Source organism: Notothenia rossii, assembly GCF_949606895.1.
Source record: "Notothenia rossii genome assembly, chromosome: 6".
Lineage (NCBI taxonomy): Eukaryota > Metazoa > Chordata > Actinopteri > Perciformes > Nototheniidae > Notothenia > Notothenia rossii.
The window spans coordinates 46175854-46191821 of NC_136909.1; the positions used below are offsets into that span (position 1 = coordinate 46175854).

The 15968-nt window shown below is 39.3% G+C and overlaps 2 protein-coding genes across 2 annotated transcripts in view; one reads left to right on the plus strand and one right to left on the minus strand.

Moving 5' to 3' along the window:
* The window catches only part of LOC307044833 (E3 SUMO-protein ligase ZBED1-like), a 32969-nt gene extending 18580 nt beyond the window's left edge, over window positions 1-14389 (plus strand). The window contains exons 4-6 of the mRNA XM_079690237.1: window positions 133-8010; window positions 9063-11340; window positions 13132-14389. The gene's annotated coding sequence lies outside the window, so the exon portion shown is untranslated. The remainder of the gene's footprint in view (window positions 1-132; window positions 8011-9062; window positions 11341-13131) is intronic.
* LOC307044827 (uncharacterized protein) overlaps window positions 1-15968 on the minus strand; it is a 156474-nt gene that overhangs the window by 47330 nt on the left and 93176 nt on the right. The gene's annotated exons all lie outside the window — the stretch shown is intronic.

Genomic DNA, 15968 nt, shown 5'->3' on the forward strand with positions numbered 1-15968 from the left:
TATTTTGCATAGGTCATGTGAAATCATCTTTACATACTAAAAAACTGTAGGAGCGGCAACTTGTTTTGAAATTGAATTTTTAATATCCGATAATAAAGTTGATCTGTTTTCTTTATTCTTCTCTCTTCCCAGCTCCATCCATCACCGTTCTCTGTTCCTGCAGGTCCTGCTTGCTAATCAATGCTTTATTTTTTTACACAATTACAAATAAAGTCAATGTATTGTATGACATGAAGTTGTGCTTCATTCTGAGTCAATAATAAATTCATTCTGCCTTCAACTGCAAAATGATTGTGGACTGCACCAACATCCATATAGCTGCCCCCATTAAGATGAACCAAGCAAAGCTGACACTCAACATACAGCTGTGCTCGACGATGCAGAAAACTTTTTTTATTTAGGAACAGTGGTCAAGTGAAGCATTTATCACTACATATGTGTCACACTTAAAAGGCCAAACACACTGGCCAAATACACCTCGTTTACAACTCCCCAGTTGACAGCCATGACTCCGTCTAAATTGTACCCCCCAAGCACCCTCTTCATGGAGTGGATGAAAGTCCCGACCTCAGCACAGCACCAAAATTGCTGGCTGTCAACCTGCCCTGCCTGTGTAACTGCCACTGAGGATTTGTCCGCTGCCCTACGGTGGCTGTCTGGATGGCAGCTTGCTGGTCTCTGCTCAGTCACATTGAGTCAAGAATTGCCTCAAGCCCCCGACCCCCATGCTCCTTCACCAGCTCCGGCACTTTGAAAATGGCCTGATGTTGAGGCTGCAGCTCTGGCTCAGGTGACAAAAGCCATGCCATGCCCCTCAGTGCAGACCTGAACCAGTCTACTTCCTCAGTGGCGATGTCTCTGGCCAGTGGGTTGTAGGTCTCCTCTTGCTGTTGGTAGAGTTGAGACACCGGCTGGACTACTTTTGAAGTGCCAGGCTTCCTCCACTGGCACTCAACTTCTGTGGAGCTGATCTGCCACATGGCAAATATTGCCAATGCTGCAGCGTGGCTGCATTTGTACATTTCCCGTGCACAACCACAGACAGCGCTCTGCATCGCGCCATCCTCTCCCATGTAGATCTGTACAAATAAAGTAAGTACCATGTTTGTTAACATGCTATAATAGATTGAATGAGCAATACAAGGATGGTCCGGATCTGGGGGTGGGAGGGTTTATTTTTTCATAGTTTTGTCCTCTTGTCTGATTGTTGTTATTGTTGGTTTTTTCTGTATTCTTTGTAATTTGTGTTGTATTGGTTGTGATTGTACATTGTATTTTTTTAAATGTGTATTACATTTTTGAAAAACATTTCATCAAAAAAAAAGGATTTGGTCAGGATCTAGACTCAGTGTGTAGTTTATGAATTAATCAATGCTCTCTACATTAGGAAAACACATACCAGTGTACCAGAGGGAGTCACACACAGCTGTGCCTAGATAACCAAACAAATTGACAAGATAACCAAAATCCTTGAATCTACACACAGCAAATAAACTCAAATGACACAACGAGATGTAAAAAGGAGATCACACATATAGTCGATATAAAACTGGCCGCTTCAATCTGAAGAGCAACTAAAACAAAACACGGGAGTGTACCTTGTTCTTGTGAACACTAATGTTATCCATAGCATACACACCCGTATACAGTACACCCGTTCTAGGTTCTGATTGGCTCTCTAGGTTGGCACTCTAGCTTCTGACTGGCTGTCCAGGTTGTCAATCACAGCCGTGGGCATATTATACTAGTCGACTCGTAACATCGCTAAACTTTTTTTCTTGACGGTTTTCTCAGTCAACTAATGCTATTGATAACAGTAACATAAATTAACACAGCCCTGCACACTGCAGTCATTATATGCCGGGTCTGTGGTTCATCATCTTCTTTTTCATTCTCCTCCTTATTGACTGACATTAACGTTAAACATTGCACTTGTGTTACTCACCGAAACCTTGTAAAGCCGGTCCCGCATGCTGGCTCTTACAGAACCGACTAACTCCCCTTTCGTGTATGTACAGCTCTCAACATGCCCAGACTTATAGTGATTTTCACCTCGTTTTATACTTTTATTCTCATTCTGAAAGAATGAGGTGAAATGTGCCAACGTGACGGCCATCTTTGTGTTGGTGACGCGTATTGTGCGGGACCAGAGACATGTAGTTCACTGAGCGGCTTAACACAAAAAAAATTGTTACTTCACAGTTTTACGACACATTTGTATTATTTTGACTTGCAAAATGTTCTTTTAAATTGACAAACATCATATGTGTAGTTCGTGGCACAATTCAAACGGGATCAAAAGATACGTTTTCTCTCTCCATTGAATTCAATGTATAATTTTCCGCTTCCGGGGTCCCATGAGCTCCCCCGGAAAGGGAGGGACTTCGCCTCTCTATAGGAAGTCCAGGGTTGAAGCTCCATTCGAAGGTGGTCAGGATCATTCAGTCGGAGTTCTCGCTTGAGAGTTACAACGAACCGGAAGTGGAAGTGAAGTCGGAGACGCGTGACAGAAAGCTCAGAGAGAATCGGAAAACTCGGATACATACAGAAACGGTAGCATTGGACTGTTATTTTTTGGCGGATTTGCATAAACTGTACATTGAGTGTTTCATCATGTCAACCAGCTCAGATGGTAGCCAAAGAGACGATATGGAATGGATGATATCCAAAGCTGCGAGGAAGAAAAGATCTTTGAAAGAAAGAGATAGTTCAGAAAGAGCTAGAAGGTGGTCGGATTGGTCGGGTGAAGCAGACAAGGCTAATCAAAGCAAAAAAATCAAAAATCAGTCAAAGTGTCAGCCAAGCAATGTTGGATAAAGAACTAGAACACGAGTGGAAAGTTGTAATAGAATTCAATCAGGATGGTGGGCATTACCACCCGATTAAACTTACCAAAGCAATTGAAAAAGAGATTGGAAAAATTAAGTTTGCTAAATTCATGAACAACAAGCGGGTTTTGATACATGCCAATAACAAACAGCAGCAGGAAAAGATTCTGGGAATGAACTCACTGAATGGGGAGAAAATGAAGGCGCATGTACCAGGAGCAATGGCAAAACTGAGAGGAGTAATTGCAGGAGTACCATTGGACATGTCAGTGGAAGATATTAAAAGTGAATTAAAAGGAGGTAAAGTAGTGGAAGTCACAAGGCTTAAAAGCAAACGGGATGGCACATTCAAAGAAACATTATCAGTTCTCATTCAGTTTGAGAGAACATTACCTAAGGCAGTACAAATGGGATATTTGAACTTCACTGTTAGGGAGTACATTCCCAAACCTCTCAGGTGTTACGCATGTCAACGAATGGGGCACACAGCACAGCAGTGTAAAGGGCAGCTAAGGTGTGCGAGATGCGGAGGAAAACATGAGTATGGAAAATGTGAAAAGGATGCAAAGGATAAATGTTGTAACTGCGGAGGAGATCACAGTGCTGCGTTTGGAGGATGTGAAGTGCAGAGAGAGGCCAGAGAGGTGCAGAGAGTTAAGATTACAAACAAAGTTTCATACGCAGAAGCAATAAAGAAAGTAAGGGGAACAATAACAATCAATAAGACCCCTAGTGGAATGGAGCAGAGCATTACAATACAAAATGGCAGGAACACACCAAAAAGTAATCTTCAAATCCAACCCCACAGCGCCACCAAGAGTAAAGAGGATGATGATGTTCTAGGAGTGAAAAAGGTGAATTTTGTGGTATTCATATGCCATACTGTAAATGTTGCATTACAGTTAAAAAAGAAAAGTGATAGAATCAAAGCCATTGTGGAGGCAGCTGGAAAATTCCTAGACATGAAAGATATTAAAGCAGATCAGATACATGCAATGTTAGCTATAAATGGAGCTTGGGAAAATGAAAATCAGGATGAGGTTTAGATCCTTAATCATGGTTCTGCACATACTACAGTGGAACGCAAGAAGCCTCATAGCTAATGGTCAAGAATTCAAGAAATATATATATGAGCTAGAGGTGGTCCCTGAGGTAATATGTGTGCAAGAAACCTGGTTACGACCTCAATTAGACTTTGTCATTCCAGGATTTAGCTGTATAAGGCATGATAGAGCTAATAGTCAAAATGGTGGAGGGTGTGCCACGTTTCTCAAAGATGGTGTGGTATATAGGGAGGTGCAATCTCCTGATGATATAGAGTGTATTATAGTGGAAATTTGCAACCCTAGGAAACAAGATAACATTAGGATAATCAATTTATACAACCCATGTAAAAATCTAACCACTGATATATTTAAAGAAATAGCAGGCAATAAACATAGGAAGGAAGTTTGGTGTGGTGATTTCAATGCACACAACAGTCTATGGGGCAGCAACCATACAGACAGTAACGGAAATATAGTGGAAGAAATGCTGGAGGAAAGAACACTAGTATGCCTTAATGATGGACATGGCACAAGAGTAGATGTACACAGGGGGAAAGTCTCATGCCTGGATCTGACATTAGTGTCAAACTGTTTGGTTCATACATGCGAATGGTTTGTTTTGAATAGCTCCACTGTAGGAAGTGACCATTATCCAGTGCTTACTAAAATGAATACTAATGTATATATGCAGGAAGGAGGTGTAATAACCAGGTGGTGCTTTGCTAAAGCTGATTGGGGGAAATTTAGGATATGGTGTGAGGAGTCGGTACACCTGCTAACATCAGAGGGAAGCATAGAGGTCATTACAAGCCAAATAACGCAACATATACTGAATGCAGCAGAGAACAGTATACCCAAAACAACAATCAAGGGTAGGAAGAAAGTGGTGCCATGGTGGAATGAGGAATGCAGCAGGGCTATTAAAGAGCGAAATAATGCATTTAGAGAATTAAAGAAAAACATGACGCAAAATAATGTCATAGAGTTTCAAAGGAAAGGGGCATCTGCTCGAAGGACAATTAAATATACAAAAAAGAGAACATGGAGAGAATTTTGTTCTACCATTGGCAGAGGAGTTAAATTAGGTGATGTCTGGTCCATGTTTAAGCGGATGAGTGGGAAAAGGAAATCCATTAAAATTCCAGCCTTGGTGGATGGGGAGAGGCTGGCAGTGACAGATAAAGAGAAGGCAGATATGTTAGGAAGGACACTTGCAGCAGTACATAGTGGGGAGCATCTCAGTGATATTCACAGGCAGCAAAAACAGCAGTTACTAGCAGAGAATGAAAACGTGAAGGAGAAGAGACAGGATAATAGGTCGGCTCTGGACGTGGAATTTACAATGTCAGAACTCAAAATAGCCTTACAAGGTACAGGATATACAGCCCCAGGACAAGACCAGCTATGCTATGCTATGTTTAGACAATTACCTATGGAAACTATGAAAATGGTGTTGAGTCTTTTCAATAAAATCTGGAGAGAAGGAGATATGCCAAGTGTGTGGAAAACAGCAATCGTGCTACCATTCAATAAGCCAGGGAAAGATACAGCTAACCCTAGTAATTACAGACCAATAGCTCTTACATCACACCTATGTAAATGAATGGAAAAGATCATTGTCCATAGGCTCTCACATGTACTGGAACAGAAAGGGCTGCTGAGTAGTTTTCAGAGCGGATTTCGTAAAGGGCGTTCCACAATAGATGCGCTAGTAAGAGTGAGTAACGATGTGGAAAAAACATTGAAAATGAAAGAGATAATGGCAATAGTGTACTTTGACATTGAAAAGGCGTATGACTCTATGTGGAGGGATGGGTTACTGATCAAATTGGGTAGAATGGGTATTGGAGGGAGAATGTATAATTGGGTAAGGGCCTTTTTAACAGACAGGACATTTAGAGTAAAGGTTGGAGCAGATATTTCCAACTATTTTGAAATAGAAAATGGTATTCCCCAAGGGAGTGCAGTCAGTCCAATATTATTTAACATCATGATTAATGATATATTTACATGCTTAGACACATGCATACAATCGGCTCTGTACGCAGATGATGGGGCTATTTGGATGAGGGGAAGAAATGCCCCATACGTAATGGAGAATATAGCTAGAGCGATTACAAAAGTGGAGAGGTGGTCATATAACTGGGGATTCAAAATGTCAGAAAGCAAGTCATGCTACATGGTATTTACAAACAAACGCAAGATTGATGGCCAACAGCTAACACTATATGAGCGTCCAATGACAAAGGTGAATGAGTTCAAATACCTAGGACTGTGGTTTGATAGCAAATACACATGGAAAATGCATATTAATCAAGTGGAAACAAAATGCAAAAAAGTATTAAATTTATTGCGAGCTGTAGCTGGATGCAACTGGGGCGCAGATAAACAAGCATTAATAGACATTTACAGATCAATTATGAGGTCCACAATAGATTACGGTTGTATAGTATATGGAGCAGCAGCAAAAACATCGCTTTTAAAAATTGATAGAATACAATATAAAGCATTGCGGCTGTGTATTGGAGCAATAAAGTCATCCCCTATTAATGCAGTTCTGATAGAAGCAGGAGAGACACCGCTGGAGATCAGAAGAGAGAAACTTGCTCTGTCATACTGGGTCAGACTACAAGGTAGTGGAGAAGAAAATATTTCAAACAGAATATTACAGGATTGCTGGGAATATGCAAAATTCCAGGGACGTGGGTTTGGCTGGACGAGTAAGGAAAGAACGAGGGCATATGGAGTGGAGAATATCACGTTTGCCAAAGCAACTCCATTTAGCAGTGTTCCCCCATGGCTGTTCCCAGAAGCTAACATAGATATGAATATCATAGAAAGGAAAAAAGAGTGGCAAATAAATGAAGTGGGAATTAAAACAAGTATGTATCTGAACGAAAAGTACTACAATTACCTACAAATTTATACAGATGGCTCTAAGAACAAGGAAGAGCGTGTTGGAGTTGGCATATACATCCCAGACTTTAAAATATCTATTTAAAAAAGAACATCTGATCAATTATCAGTGTATACAGCAGAAATGCTTGCTGTAATAATAGGATTGCAGTGGGTTGAAGAGGTCAGACCAGATAGGGTGGTCATATGTACAGATTCATTGTCCATATTACAAAGCATACAATCAACAACAACTACTAGAGAAGACATTCTCATAGAACTGAATCATAGCCTGTTAAAACTGCACAGAAGCGGCATAGATCTGCAGTTCTGCTGGGTGCCTGCACATGAGGGGGTGAAAGGGAACGAGTGTGCTGATAGATTAGCAAAAACTGCACTACAAAAGCAAATAACACTACCAGTTCAACTTGGTAAAGGAGAAGGAAAAGCAGTCATTAAGAAGAAAGGGATGGAGATCTGGCAGAAAAGGTGGGAGAAAGGCAAGGACTATCACAAAGTACAAAATACATTTACAATTAATATTCATAAAGAAAGAAACAGAAGGGAGGAAAACATGATGGCTAGACTCCGAATAAATCACACGGCTTTGAATAGTACGCTGTATATCATGGGGAAAAGTGACAGTAACAAGTGTGGGAACTGTGCAGTAAAAGAAGATGTAGAACATATATTGTTAAATTGTGACATCTATAAAGCGGAAAGAGAACAATTAAATACTAAAGTCTTAGAGGCAGAGAGGGAGTGGAGTGTGGTTGGTGTTTTGGGAACAAAATGAGAGGGAGTAAGAGCTACCAGAAAGGCACTGTTTACATTTTTGAGTGAAACTGGGGTAGGAAAAATAATTTAACATTAGATCAGGAAAGAACATAGATTTGTTTTGTTTTGTTTTATTTATTTAATGGTTTTATTAATTTATTTTAATTTAATTTTGATTAGAACATAGGTTAATGAGTTGGAATGATGTGATGATGCATACTCATGTACAGTAGGTGGCGGTATGCACCTTTTAAGTTGTTTGCAATCCGCCAAAAGCAAGAGGAGAAGAAGAAGAAGAAGCTCCGTTCGAAGCTTCAGTGTCAAACTGCCATCACTACAGATCGGGCAGGGGGGCAGATCATGTGGGCAGATCGGTTAGTGACAGAGGTAACCGTCGTAACCAGCAGACTTCCTCCGCTTCTATCCAGCCTTTGACACTTGGAAAACGAGCACATGTGATACTGGTAAGGATGAACTAATGTTAATATATATATATATATATATATATATATATATATATAATATAATTTCACATACCGAAACGTTAACGCTTGTCTGAGTATATCTTCCGTTGACTCTGGCTGTGACTCTTACCGGCTGTTGATAGCCCTTATAAGCTAACGCTAGCATGCTTTATTCAGACATTAGCTTTAGCCTTTAGCCCGCTTGGAGTTATGGGTGGCTAACGTTACTACAGTCCGGTAGCTCAGTTAAGAAAATGTAACGTTATTGATGGGAAACGTTAGCCTACGTGTGTCTGGCCGTGACTCTGACTGAGGAGGCCGTAAAAGATTGCGCTAATGTTTAGCATGCGCTAACGTTTAGCATGCTTTATTCAGACCACGCATTATCCAGTGAAGAACACTCAGCAGAGCATATATTTCTCAACACAACATTAACTGTAACGTTAAATGTTCTTAACTGAGCTAGTGGACTGTAACAACACTACCCACCCATGACTCCAATTCGACTAAAGGCTAAAGTCAATGTCTGAATAAAGCATGCTAGCGTTAGCGTTAGCGGCCTACCAGCATGAGTCATGGCCAGATTCAAAGGTAGATATACTATGACAAACATTAAGTATCAACTTTACCTTTTCTTAACTGAGGCTTGGTGGCCTGTAAACAGTATGAACAGGCGGGCTGCGTGTTTTCTATTGTAAATAAATAGATAAGACTATGAATTTGTATTTATTACCAGAGTAGAAATTCTGGTGTTAAACGTCACTTTAAGGACCGAGTAAGTGAGCTTCTTTCATATTGACGAGCGACTTATATTTTAATTTGAGTTCAATTGATAAAGATATTGTAAATGTAACTTTAGTTTACAACATTGTGTCTTTATATTTTTACATCACCAAAATGTTGACCACTGTCCTAAAATAAAGTATAGGCTTTGAGTAACGAATTAAGTTTAATGTTTGATATATTTTGAATATGTCAATGATCTTCTTGTAGCTTGGACACTTTGATGGCTAATTAAATACTAATGAAAGGTTTTCTCTTTTAAACTTCAGGGAAGCACCCATCTATTCCTACTGTTCTACCCATGTGGATGATCCTGGTTGCTCATACAAAACAAATCGTTACGGAGCTTTCAATACTCACAAATGGAGGAAGCATACCCCACATCCACTTAATGGTTTAAAGCCTGGAATTGTTGATGGGTATGATGTTTTACAATAATTTGAAACGGGTACTACTGATCAGTTGAATGATGATTTGCCATCTGAAAAACTTCCTGATGAAGAATCAACAGTTTCAACAGATTTTGAATTAAAACTTGCCTCAGTCCTACTTAAATTAGAAAATGATTTTCTTGTATCAAGTGCAGCTGTGAATGAGCTTCTAGAAGAGCTGCAATATTTAATTGGTACTGACTCTGTGCCAGTTACCCAAAAGACTATAATCCACTTCTTACAAGATCGCAATTGCCAAGTTGATGAATCAGTTGTGAAAGTGTTGGCCACTGAACTTTGCATTTCAAATCCCATTCAAGCTGCAATAGGAAACCGTGGAATACACGGAAAAAATCCAGATGGTTGTTATCAAGAATAAGCTGCTTTTCATCGTCAGAAAGCTGAGTGCATGGTATAGGGAACATTACAGAGCCTATGAACTGAAACTGTGTCCTACAAAGAAGGTGGAGCTTCTTGACTCAAATGAACTGACTGATCCATACCTATTGGCTGACTATACAGTTGGGGGAATGCGGCTAATAACTCTTAAAAGATACATTCATGTATAAGGTCAGAATGAGTATATATATATATTAATGCTGTCAAAATTATCCCATTATTGCCGGTAATTAATTTTTTGAAATAACTGTTAAAATATTTAATGCATTTAACGAATGTGCAGAATGGCCAGCCCCATACATCCCACCAGTAGCAGCGCTGGGGTAGGCTACAGCCATACCAAGAAATGGCTTGGCACCACCATGAAAAATGATGTTAAAGTCTGCCAACTCGCGCGGAGTAAATTGCACAGACAGCAGTTAGTAAGATTGATTTCAGTAGCCACTTGTCTGGAAATACCAAAGACCAGAAACGGTTTTGAAAACTTTTGTCACGTAGTGATCGTCTTCTCAATAGAACATCTTTGATAATGTCTTCTGGCCAATCAGAATCAAGATAACGGCGTGGTGTTGTTGCAGGAAGTCCTGACGGAGAATACTTTTGCTGTAGTACATCTCTATATACATCGATACAACATTACGTGTTGATAGAAATCAACACGTAATGAATTAAGACCCCACGGTTTGATGATTGATAGGTGTGTGGGCTGTCTTTCATTTTGACACACAGAAAAATGTTATAATAAACATACATACTGTATGTTAAATGGATATACCTGCCTTCTTTCATTTATCTTTCCATTCCCACAACAATATACATAAAGAAATTGCATATTTTTGGCCTAAAGTGTTTCCAATCCCGGTCTTCTCCTATGAGACAGAATGTCAATTACAGAGAGGAAATGCAGAGTACACAAAGAACCAATCTAGACTGACACCAAGCTCAAATCATCTGCAGAGCTCGCTGTGAACTCGTTGAAGACCAAGTCTCAAGAAGAGTCCTACCCTGTGAAGAATTTAAAGAGAGCCAGGCGAGCTGAGGCCAACCATTTTCCATCTTTGCCGATTGGTGAGACTCCAGAAAGCATGGAGCAAGAGACAATTTCCCTTTTGGCAGAGCAACAGAAAAGAAACAACCGGCAATCAATAAAAGAAAAGATGGCGAAGGCGTTTGGATACCGAAGACAAGAAATAGTGCATCAGAGGCCAAGCATTGAAGGCCTCTTGGAGCGGTGGCCTGCACTTTTTCACATGGAAGAGGTCATTATTTTGATGTAAGCCTGTAGTGGAGAAGAAATGAGGGCCCAACTAACTAACAACTATAGACAGCCAAGGCAAATATGTTGACGTTTTATTTTTAATATATATCACAATATAAGCTTTACATCTATTAATCTTAGTGTCTTTATTTGGTGGTGGTTTTCAATAAATATGTGGATTAATTTAAATGTTACATTCATACAAGCTGACTTGGAGTACTTTTAATCAAACCGTTGGCTCTTTATAACAAATATGTGTATTATAAATTCTCAGTGTTTTTTGTTTTCTATGCTGCTTATATTTTCTAGGTAAATGCTGAGTTCATAACAACAATTCCATTGGAGACAAAGTTCTTGGCGCAGTTGGACAAACACTCCACCAAACTGCTGCAGGTCATCCGGAGCAGGGGAGGAGTTGTGAAACAGAAGACCACCGGGATCTTGCAGGTTTTGGATGAGGTATCTATGAATGAGTTTATCTGTGGGATCAGTGGCTGAATCGTCGTTTTTTTTGCATTTGATTTATTATATATATATATATATATATATATATACAGGACTGTCTCAGAAAATTAGAATATTGTGATAAAGTTCTTTATTTTCTGTAATGCAATTTAAAAAAACAAAAATGTCATACATTCTGGATTCATTACAAATCAACTGAAATATTGCAAGCCTTTTATTATTTTAATATGGCTGATTATGGCATACAGCTTAAGAAAACTCAAATATCCTATCTCTAAATATTAGAATATCATGAAAAAGTATACTAGTAGGGTGTTCAACGAATCACTTGAATCGTCTAATTAACTCGAAACACCTGCAAGGGTTTCCTGAGCCTTGAAAAACACTCAGCTTGGTTCAGTAAACTAAATCACAAGTATGGGGAAGACTGCTGATCTGACTGCTGTCCAGAGGACCGTCATTGACACCCTCCATCAGGAGGGTAAGACACAAAAAGAAATTTCTCAAAGAGCAAGCTGTTCACAGAGTGCAGTTTCAAAGCACATCCACAAAAAGTCTGTTGGAAGGGGGAAATGTGGCAGGAAACGCTGCACAACCAAGAGAGATGACCGCAGCCTTAACAGCATTGTGAAGAAGAGTCGCTTCCAGAATTTGGGGGAGCTTCAAAGACAGTGGACTGAAGCTGGAGTCCAGGTATCAAAAGTCACTGTTCACAGACGTGTCCGGGAAATGGGCTACAAGAGCCGTATTCCCATGGTCAAGCCACTTCTGAACTCAAGACAACGGAAGAGGCGTCTGACTTGGGCTACTAAGGAAAAGAAGCACTGGACAGTTGCACAGTGGTCCAAAGTCCTCTTTTCAGACGAAAGCAAGTTTTGTATTTCATTTGGAAGTCAAGGCGCCAGAGTCTGGAGAAAGGCTGGAGAGGAGCAAAATCCAAGTTGCTTGAAATCCAGTGTGAAGTTCCCACAGTCAGCGATGGTTTGGGGAGCCATGTCAGCTGCTGGTGTTGGTCCACTGTGTTTCATCAAGCCCAGAGTAAATGCAGCTGTGTACCAAGAGATTTTAGAGCACTACATGCTTCCGTCTGCTGAAAAGCTCTATGGAGATGAGGAATTCATTTTCCAGCATGATCTGGCACCTGCCCACAGTGCCAAAACCACCAGTAACTGGTGTACTGACCATGGCATTACTGTCCTCGATTGGCCTGCAAATTCCCCTGACCTGAACCCCATAGAGAATATGTGGGGTATTGTGAAGAAGAAGCTGAAAGACACCAGACCCAACAATGCTAATGAGCTAAAGGCCGCTATTGAAGCATCCTGGGCATCCATAACACCTCAGCAATGCCACAGGCTGATTGCCTCCATGCCACGCCGCATTGATGAAGTAATCCGTGCAAAAGGATTCCCAACCAAGTACTGAGTGCATTAATGGACATTTTCAAATGTTTGATTGTGTTTTGCTGTTATAAATCTTTTTTTTTTACTTGGTCTGAGGAACTATTCTAATTTTTTGAGATAGAATTTTTGAGTTTTCTTAAGCTGTATGCCATAATCAGCAATATTAAAATAATAAAAGGCTTGCAATATTTCAGTTGATTTGTAATGAATCCAGAATGTATGACATTTTTGTTTTTTTAATTGCATTACAGAAAATAAAGAACTTTATCACAATATTCTAATTTTCTGAGACAGTCCTGTATGTATATATATGTATGTATGTATGTATGTATGTATGTATGTATGTATATATATATATATAAATAAAACTGTTCTTACTCAGACTGTGGTCATCGCCATCAGAAGAGAATGCATCCTCAAATCTCTAATGATCTACCTGGGTTAACCTGTTGACCATCTCATCAAAGAATTCCAGATAAGACCTCCCACTCACTCACAAGATGTTTGTTCATAAAAGAAAAATAACATATTTGTACTGCATGCAAATAACTGCTTGGTTAGAAAGCTAGTCATTTGTGATGACCTCCTGAGCTTTCCTCTTGGGTCGACTGAACTGAGAACTTTCCTTTTTTCATCTATCCACTATAATCTTGTATTTTTAAAAGGTAGCGGCAAACTTGGGGAATCCTTTTGCGCCTCAGGCCTGTTGAACTACACTCTGTGGTCCTCATCCATTTCCCTTTTGTTTGCATGATCTGCAGGACGCTGAGGCTGGAGAACTGGAGCAGGCAACAATGGCAATCTTTGTCATTGGGAAAGAGGAGTTTCATCGACCCAAAGACGTCAAGGTTCTCATCGAAGGAACAGAGGTCCTCAGCGGCTTGCCCTCGGTTGCGACAGCTTTTGCCATGCTCTTCGGGCTAATATACGCACTGAACTTAAGATATCCGAAATAACTGCAATACACTTTTGAAGTTGTGGAAAAAGTCCTGATGGAGCTTGAGGGGAAAAAGATGAGCCCAAAAGTGAATAGACTGAGAACCCAGCTGTTCATCCCAGAGTAGACACTTTGTTGCACTCACTCAGTTACCATTGTTACATGGTAAGGTTTCTAAAACCAAGGTTTTATAATAATTATGTATTGTAAAACATTTGCGAAAAAGTGTTGTGTTCAGAAGTTGCACTTACAGTATGACCGATTTTCACTGTAGAAGCATGTCTAATCATTTTTCAGAGATTACATGTCTCACAGGCGCAAGTTGTCAGTGTTGCTTTTAAAAAAGTGTGCAGTAGATAATAAGGACAAGTCTTTTTTCTAAGAGTTTGATGTTTGGAAGCGGCACATATTACTGCAACTAATAACTGGAACTTATTAACATGTCTAAGATCAGATAATGGCTGCCTCAGAGGCCAAAGCTGGTTGTGTGAACAACTTGTTTTTCATTCATATAAATGTGCTCTGGAGTTAAAATATACAGATTGATCTGAAGAAATTGACTATTTTACTTTTATTATTGTACCTTTGAGTTGCATTGCACTCCTTAAATGTGTTTGAGACACTTTAGGTAACAATGTGGCTGTCATTTGATTAACTCTGAAAATACAGTTTTTAATGAATAAATCACATGAAATCAGTTACAGGTGTCCCCTCAGCTGTGCAGACTTATTTAATAATACGGTAGGAAATTGTGGAGTAAAATTAATATCTATCTTGTACACACACACTTTTCCTCTACTGATGAGAGGAAGACAGAGGGGACTAAAGTATTTCTTATTTTTCTACATTGACCTGAATGTATTCTTTATTCTGTGTATTTATGGACTGAAATATAAGTTTTTATAAAGTTTGTGATACATATATTTGCAGTCACTTTATTATACGTTAAATACATTTAATTCAAGCTAAGATACATATGCTAGTTAGTGCTCTTACCTGTGTGCCTCCTTCAAACAGCATTATAACCAGACTGTATCTTCAAACGATAAGTACCAGTTATAGCTACTTGATTTTAGATAAACAATTCAAAAGACAAAATCCACCAGCTAATGTATTGAAAGACCAATCTTTATTTTAAGGTGCCTTTTCTTTAAACCTTCAGATGTGAGATATTAGTTATGCAGCAATAGTATTGACAATACAAAAATACTGAGCAACTTTAGTTGAGTTAACTTTATATTTCTTGTCTAAAATGCATTTATTACACTAATTTTTCTCACTCATATTCACAGTGTGTACCAATTGACTTTATTTCCCGTCAGGTGTCATCTCTCTAACCGGAGTACTGTTTTTTATGAAGCGGCTCCGGCACAAACATTACAACATACATCAGATTCCCCAATAGTAGGTGTAGCAGTACCTACAGCAAGTTGCATTACATAGATTGTTTTGAACACACCCTCAAAATAGCATTGTGATTATATTACTGGATGGAAACTGAAAGCACGGGAACATTAATAAACTACATAACAGAAAGTATGAATAACAATAATGAAATTGTGACTGTAGATATGTTTATACTTTATATTATTTACTGTACATGTTTAATTTAGATTTAATTATTGTGATTATTCTTTCTATCTAAATCTCACAATGGGGTAGGTTACAGGAACTTTTCATCAACAGATTGCTTTAGTCTGGCTTAACTCTTCGCTGATTGGTTGCACACACTTTAAATGTACTGGCTATGCAAAACAGAAGGTGGGGCTCATTATCATATTAAAAAACGCGCGTTTTTTACGCGTCAGGAACGCGCGTTTTTTTGAAAAAACGGGCGAATAGTGGCACTTTAGGGTTTCGATAGTTTCCACACACACCCCCGCCTCTGAAAGTACACATGTACTGACACAAACATTTGTATCATCTGTTGTAGACCCAAATACATTAAATAAAATAAGAACTCATTCTCAAAAAAGATAAACGCCATTCTTAAAATGTATAAACGAAAAAAGTGATCATGAAAATGTTTCCAATAAATGAATAAAAGGATTTTTGACCACTTTGTTCAGATATATCACATATTTGTAACTAAATGATACATTAATTGAAACAAAACACAGTATAAACTGAGGAGTGACTCCCGTGAGGTTCATGTATTTTCTTCACTCCGCTGGGAAACTGCTCTCATGTCAAGAAGCATCAGATCAGTGCATGCACTGCATCGTCCAATCAGTGAGCGATACACAGTAAGGGGGCGGGGCGAGTGTCTGAGGATTTCATCG